At 31.8% G+C, this 6768-nt stretch overlaps 1 long non-coding RNA gene across 1 annotated transcript; it reads right to left on the bottom strand.

Annotated features, from left to right (window-relative positions):
• Positions 1 to 549: 549 nt before the first annotated feature.
• On the bottom strand, positions 550 to 2679 carry LOC104820504. Its single transcript, XR_772933.2, has 3 exons — positions 2532 to 2679; positions 1889 to 1966; positions 550 to 648 (listed from the first exon to the last, which is right to left on the bottom strand). It is a non-coding gene; the product is annotated as an uncharacterized LOC104820504 (long non-coding RNA).
• Positions 2680 to 6768: the final 4089 nt, after the last annotated feature.

Here is a 6768-nt window from a genome sequence, read left to right as displayed (position 1 = left end):
GTCTCTGTTTGCAGCATCTCACCTCCATATCTAGCCAATGAATTGAATTCCCTCTCATATTCTTTCACTGAACGATTTCCTTGTTGAAGGCTAATAAGCTTCATCGCCATCTCCTCTTGTACTCCAGGTGAGTAATATTTCTCTCGAAATGCATGGACGAACTGTCCCCAAGTGAACTGATAGTTTACCCCAAATGGTTGGGCAACTCCTTTCCACCAGTGTCTCGCCTCTCCATCCAGATGGTAGATGGATATGTGTGCCATAAAAAGATCAGGACACTGGATAAGATCAAATATCTGAGTCATCCTGTCCAACCAATCCTCGGCCACAGCTGGATCAGATGTACCACCAAATCTTGGAGCTGTACGACGCTCCACTCGATCAAGGAACTGAAAAAATTCCGCATTCATCACAGGTGGTGCAGGTGCAGGAGCTGCAACCGGTTGTACGGGAGGTGGAGGTGGTGGTACATAAGGCGGGGGTGGTGCAAGGACCGGTTGTGGAGCTGGTGTTGCTCCCTGTTGTCTCACAGTAGTGATGAGTTCCATCAGTAAATTCCTCATTTCCTGCATATGATCAGGCTGGGGAGGATTTCCACATCTCCCCTCCTCTGGGACTGGACGTCCTCGTCCACGACCAGGTGCCATCCTACGTTCACATCATGGCAACAATATTAGAATGGTTATTTTACCATAAACTGAGTCTCTAACAGAATACGAAGATTTTTGTTTAAAGTCCGATAGAAAGAGTGGGCCTCTGATACCATCTGTGTAACGACCCAAAAATCCGGTATTTCGGATATCGTTGAATCGTCACTTGGGTTAAAAAAAAATCCGATTTATTCTAAAATCAACCATCAAAATCAGACTCTACAGCGGAAGTCTAAAACAATGAATTCAATAACATAAGTCTGCATATTAATTTCATGAATAAATTGAATAAATAAAATAGAAACTCTAAATCTTCGTCTTTCTGGCAAACTACCAAATCCAACAAAAATAATCTACTTCACTTTTCACATGTGGAGAAAAATGAAAGGGTGAGCTACGCGAATAGCTCAGTAAGGTTGCAAGACTATAAAACTTCACTTTTCACATGTGGAGAAAAATGAAAGGGTGAGCTACGCGAATAGCTCAGTAAGGTTGCAAGACTATAAACGTACCCAGAATAGACAATCAAATAGAAAACAATTCAATCAACATTCAACTCAAACAAAACTCAATCTATCGATTCACGTTCTTCTCCTAACTTTTCTTTGTTCGATTCTTTAAAACGAGTCTAGACTCTAGGACTATTCAGTACCCCTCAGACTTAGGTCAAAACTCTTTTATAAAACAAAACAAAAATATCGTTATAACCCTCTACGGATCGCCGCCGTAGTCGGGGTTATCACTCCGCATGGATCGCTGCCATGTCCGGGTTGTTATCATACCATCACATACGGATCGCCGCCGTACCATGGTCTCAAAACTCACTTTTAAAAATATTTTTAGCACAGTCTGAGGTCACATCCTAGTCCCTAACTCAATTCTTTAATTCTCGCATCTTTCCAAACAGCATGCCAAAGTTTATTTAATATCATAAGTACAACTCATTCTAACGAGCTAATAACCTATTAAAAAAAACGTCATCCCATAACATGTGCGTCATAAACCATAATCACTCAATAAAAATTTATCAATCATCAATCATCATGCATTATTCATAAATCATCGATTCTCAATCATTAATCGTCCTTCATCAATCATCAATCATCAATCAACATACATCATGAATCCGCAAGGAATTTAAGGCGTCTATCCTAAAGTCCTAACCGCATGATATCTATGTTCTCTATCATCATGTCTAAACGAATAGAAGAAAGAGGAGATCTGTCGAGTTCTCTCACCTTGGTCTAAACGATGAACTCCGAAAGATTCGCTCTAATCCTCGATCCCGGGTTCAATAACCTCGAGATTTTCTTCACCTATAATTAATTATCATATAATAATCTTAATCAACAAATTATTTTTCAAAAATATTTACTACCGAAAAAAAAACGTTAATCGAATGGTAAGTCTTACGGTTAAACTGTCTTATTTTAAATCATTCGAAGATCTCTAAATACTTTGAATTTTATAAAACGGATTTCGGATTTGAAATCACAGGATTGAAACGGTTCAACCCATGTCATCGGAAAATTTTCCGGCGACGGTGGCCGGCGACCGTCATACATCTCGGAATCAATTAATTTTTTTTTTGTTTCCTATGTAAAACCAATCAAGGAATCCAAATCCGAAGTTATTTTGGCCTAAATCGGCTTAAATCGCCCTAGATCTAAGTTTTTCTCCGACGGTTCTCGGTGATTTTCCGGCGATGTTTCACCGTTTCCGGCGACGACACTACCCAGAAAAGATTCAACTCGTCAAGTGCTTTCAAACCCTTCAAGTCTCAACCCAAACCGAGCTTCTGTTCGCCGGAAATCGGAAATCTCCATGGCGGTAAAGAAGGAAAACGATGAAGAAAAACTAAGAAAAGATGGAGAAACGGACCGACGGTGATGAAGCGGTGGCCACGGGGCGGGGATCGATGGTCGACGGCGAGCAAGGAGGCAAATCGGAGTGGAAGATAGGCAACAATGGTGTTAGGGTCGGCCATGGGAGGAGGAAAAAGAAGAAGAAGAAGAAACCCTAGCAAAAATTGCAGTCCAATCCCATATTTTTTCTGAAATTTTCGAATTCTGCCCAAACTTTTATTTCGTTCTAAAAGACCTTAACTGAAATAACAGATTTTTCCAGAACTTTTAATTTTATCACCTTACCCCAATTCATTCATTTTTTTTTAAAATTTCCGTTCGTTATAGTATGGTCGCGGAACACTACAAATGGTATTAGAAGCGGTACTCTCCTATTACAGTGTGGTTCGAAGACAAACCAGATGAAAGTTGGTAGGTCTGTGATATCCCGAGCTATAATGAGGGTTGAGAGTGATTGTTGGAGTGACTCTCCTAGTATCACTAGACCAGGAGGATACGAGAATGAAAAGAACGTACCATAATGAGAGAGATCTAAGCTAGGATTGTATAAGTATGTGACTAAATGGTCTAAAATAACTTAAAAGAATTGATTAAGTTACTCATACCAACAAGGTATACCTGTCTTTTCGGTTGACTATTTCGAGAAAACTTCAAAGTTAAGCGTGTTGGTTGTGAAAAAATATAAGGATGGATGATCTAATGAGAAGTATCTTAGTATGCGTGCAATTGAGGATAAAACACGCTGAAAGATCTCGTATTGGTGTGAAAGAGCAATTTCAATGAAGTATAACCCTAGTGAGTATGTATTACTTATTGAAGGGGGAGAATCAGAGAGTTTAATTTTGTTAAGGCTCTCAGAGATGAACACAAAGACGATTGAATTTGCAGAAATAAAAAGAAAGATTTTCACAAAGTATATATGATTATTTTGATGTTATTTATGATTCATATGTATATCATAATATTTATTGTTTTTATTTATACATATTTTAATATAGGTTTATAACCATGTTGCAACGTTCTCTTTTTCTCTTTTTTTTTTTTCTATATACACAAATTACTAAGTTTCGTAGTCTTTGAATATTTTTCTAAATATTTTATTCGTTTCTCATTGATTAGAGATTATAATTTGGTTAGACTAAATTTATCATATATATATATATATATATTCGGTAATATCCCATAGATCACATTTATACCTGCAAAATAAGGGTGATGATGGTCAAAGAAAATCACATGTTAATGTATAATTTACAATTTTTTAAATAAATAAATAAATCTTAAAATTCTAAAAAATATGCAATTTTTTAACTGTAAAACTTGAACTCTTAAAGTATATATGATTTTTATTATTTTTATTTTAAATTCCAAAAAAAAAATACATAAAATACTTGTATTTATTTAAAAGTTTATAATTTAAGTGTTTTAATATTTAATATAAAAATTAGGAAGAGTTTATGTATTTATTTAAGATTTTTAAAATCAATATATTTATTTGAAATTAATTTTAGAAATGAGATCTAGTGTGATTTGCCGTCAAGAATATTGGTGGTAATATTAGCTGCAAACAACAACTTTGGATATGGATTTGCGGAAATAGAAGGAAAGATTTTTACAAAATATATATTATTCTTTGGATATTTTTCATGATTTATACTTGTATCATAACATTTATTATTTTTATTTCTATATATTTTAATATAGATTTATAGTCATATTGGAACGTTCTTTTTTTTATTTTTTATTTATTCTTTCCATATACACAAATTGCTATACAAGTTTTATAGTCTAATCATTTTTTTACAATAATTTGATTTTGGAAAAATCCAAAAAAAAAATACTCAACTTTTCGATTTTGAAAAAACAAAATCTATTTTTTTTAGAGTAATTTAAAAAACCGTTAACACTTTGTACACCATATCAAGGTTGTTTAATTTAACATTTATAAAATAGTTTATATATTATTTTGGACAATTAAAAAACTTTAGTTTTTTTCTCAAAAAAAGTCCAGGTATTTTTTGTCAAAATTAAAAAGTTGAGTATTTTTTTTGTGATATTCCGAGGTATGATGAGGGTCAGAAGTGATCGACGGGGCGACTCTCCGAGTACCACTAGACTAGAGAGACACGTGAATAAATCAAACGCATCAGAATGAGAAAGATTCGAGGGTTGTATATATGATGACTATATAGTATAAGATAACTTTAAAAAAAAATTGATTGGGCTATGTATACCAACAAGATATAACTACTTTTTCGATTGACTATCACAAGAAAACTTCAAAGTTAAGCATGTAGACTCTAGAACAATTTAAAGATGAGTGACCTACTTGCAAGTAACTCAATATGTGTGTTAGTGAGGACAAAATACGTTGAAATGTCTCGTGTTAGTATGTGAGAACAATTTCAACGTTCGATAACAACCATGGATCGTTACAAATGGTATCAGAAGCGGTACTCTCCCATTACAGTGTGGTTCAAGGATGAACCAGACGGAAGCTGGTAGGTTTGTGATATCCCAAGCTATGTAAGGGTTGAGAGTGATTGCAAGAGTGGCTCCCCTAGCAACACTAGGCCAAGTTTTTGGGTCTAAAATAATTTAAAAATATTGATTGAGTTACTCATACCAACAAGGTATACCTGCAGTTTCGGTTGACTATCTCGAGAAAATTTCAAAGTTAAGTGTATTGGTTTTGAAAAAAATATAAGGATGGGTGACCTAATGAGAAGTATCTTAGTATGCATGTAACTGAGGATAAAACATGCTGAAAATCTCGTATCTATGTGAAAGAGCAATTTCAATGAAATATAACCCTAATGAATATGTATTACTTATTGAAGAGGGAGAATAAGAGAGTTTAATTTTGCTAAGGTTTTCAGAGATGAACATATGTGGAAATAGAAAGAAAGATTTTTACAAAATATATATGATTCTTTGGATGTTATTCATAATTCATATGTGTATCATAACATTTATTGTTTTTATTTTTACATATTTTAATATAGGTTTATAACTATATCGCAACGTTCCCTTTTTCTATTTTTTATTTATTCTTTCCATGTATACAAATTGCTATATAAGTTTCATAGTTTTTGAATATTTTTCTAAATATTTTACTCATTTCTTATTGGTTAGAGATTATAATTTGGTCACACTAAATTTATCATATATATATATATTCGATAATATCACACATATCACATTCACACCTGCAAAATAAGGACACCTGCAAAATAAGGATGATGATGGTCAAAGAAAATCACATATTAATGTATAATTTATAAATTTTTTAAAATAAATACATAAATCTTAAAAATCCAAAAATTATAAATATTTTTAACTGTAAAACTCGAACTCTTAAAGAATATATGATTTTTATTATTTTTATTTGGAATTCAAAAAATACATAAATACTTGTATTTATTTAAAAGTTTATTATTATTATTTTTAATACATAAATTTTAAATTTTTATTTTTATTATTTTAAAAATCCAAAAATTACATAAATATTGTTATGTATACAAAAAATACATAAATATTTTTATTATTTTAAAAATCCAAAAATTATTTTTATTATTTTTAAATTTTTAATAAAAACAATTAGGAAGAGTTATGTATTTATTTAAAAATTTTAGGGGTAATCACATAAAAATACCCGAACTTTTACAAAAATCCTAAATAAATACTCGAACTATAAAATTATCATATAAATACCTGAACTTTTCAAAACTCCCACATAAATACCCAGACTTTTAAATTTTTTTCAAATTAAACAAACGCAACTGCTTACTCAGCAAAAAACTGCTGACTCAGCAAAAAACTGTTGACTCAGCATTAAAAAATATTATTAAATATCCAAATATTCATCTACATGTATTTAAATTAATATATGCATATAAATTCACATATATATATATAATAAAAATAAAATTATTTATAATTAATAAAACACATATACACATAACTACAATATATATATATATATATATATCATTACTAATGCATATATATTACAATAAAAATAGTCTAAAATAGTCTAAAATAACTTAAAAGAATTGATTAAGTTACTCAAACCAACAAGGTATACCTACTTTTTCGGTTGACTATTTCGAGAAAAACTTCAAAGTTAAGCATGTTGGTTTTGGAAAAAATATAAGGATGGATGACCTAATAAGAAGTATCTTAGTATGCGTACAACTGAGAATAAAACTCTCTGAAAGATCACGTATTGGTGTGAAAGAGCAATTTCAATG

This window comes from Tarenaya hassleriana, unplaced genomic scaffold (assembly GCF_000463585.1).
Source record: "Tarenaya hassleriana unplaced genomic scaffold, ASM46358v1 Cleome31, whole genome shotgun sequence".
Taxonomy (NCBI): Eukaryota; Viridiplantae; Streptophyta; class Magnoliopsida; order Brassicales; family Cleomaceae; genus Tarenaya; species Tarenaya hassleriana.
Note: the sequence above shows the minus strand (reverse complement) of the source record. Positions and strands in the feature narration are given on the sequence as shown.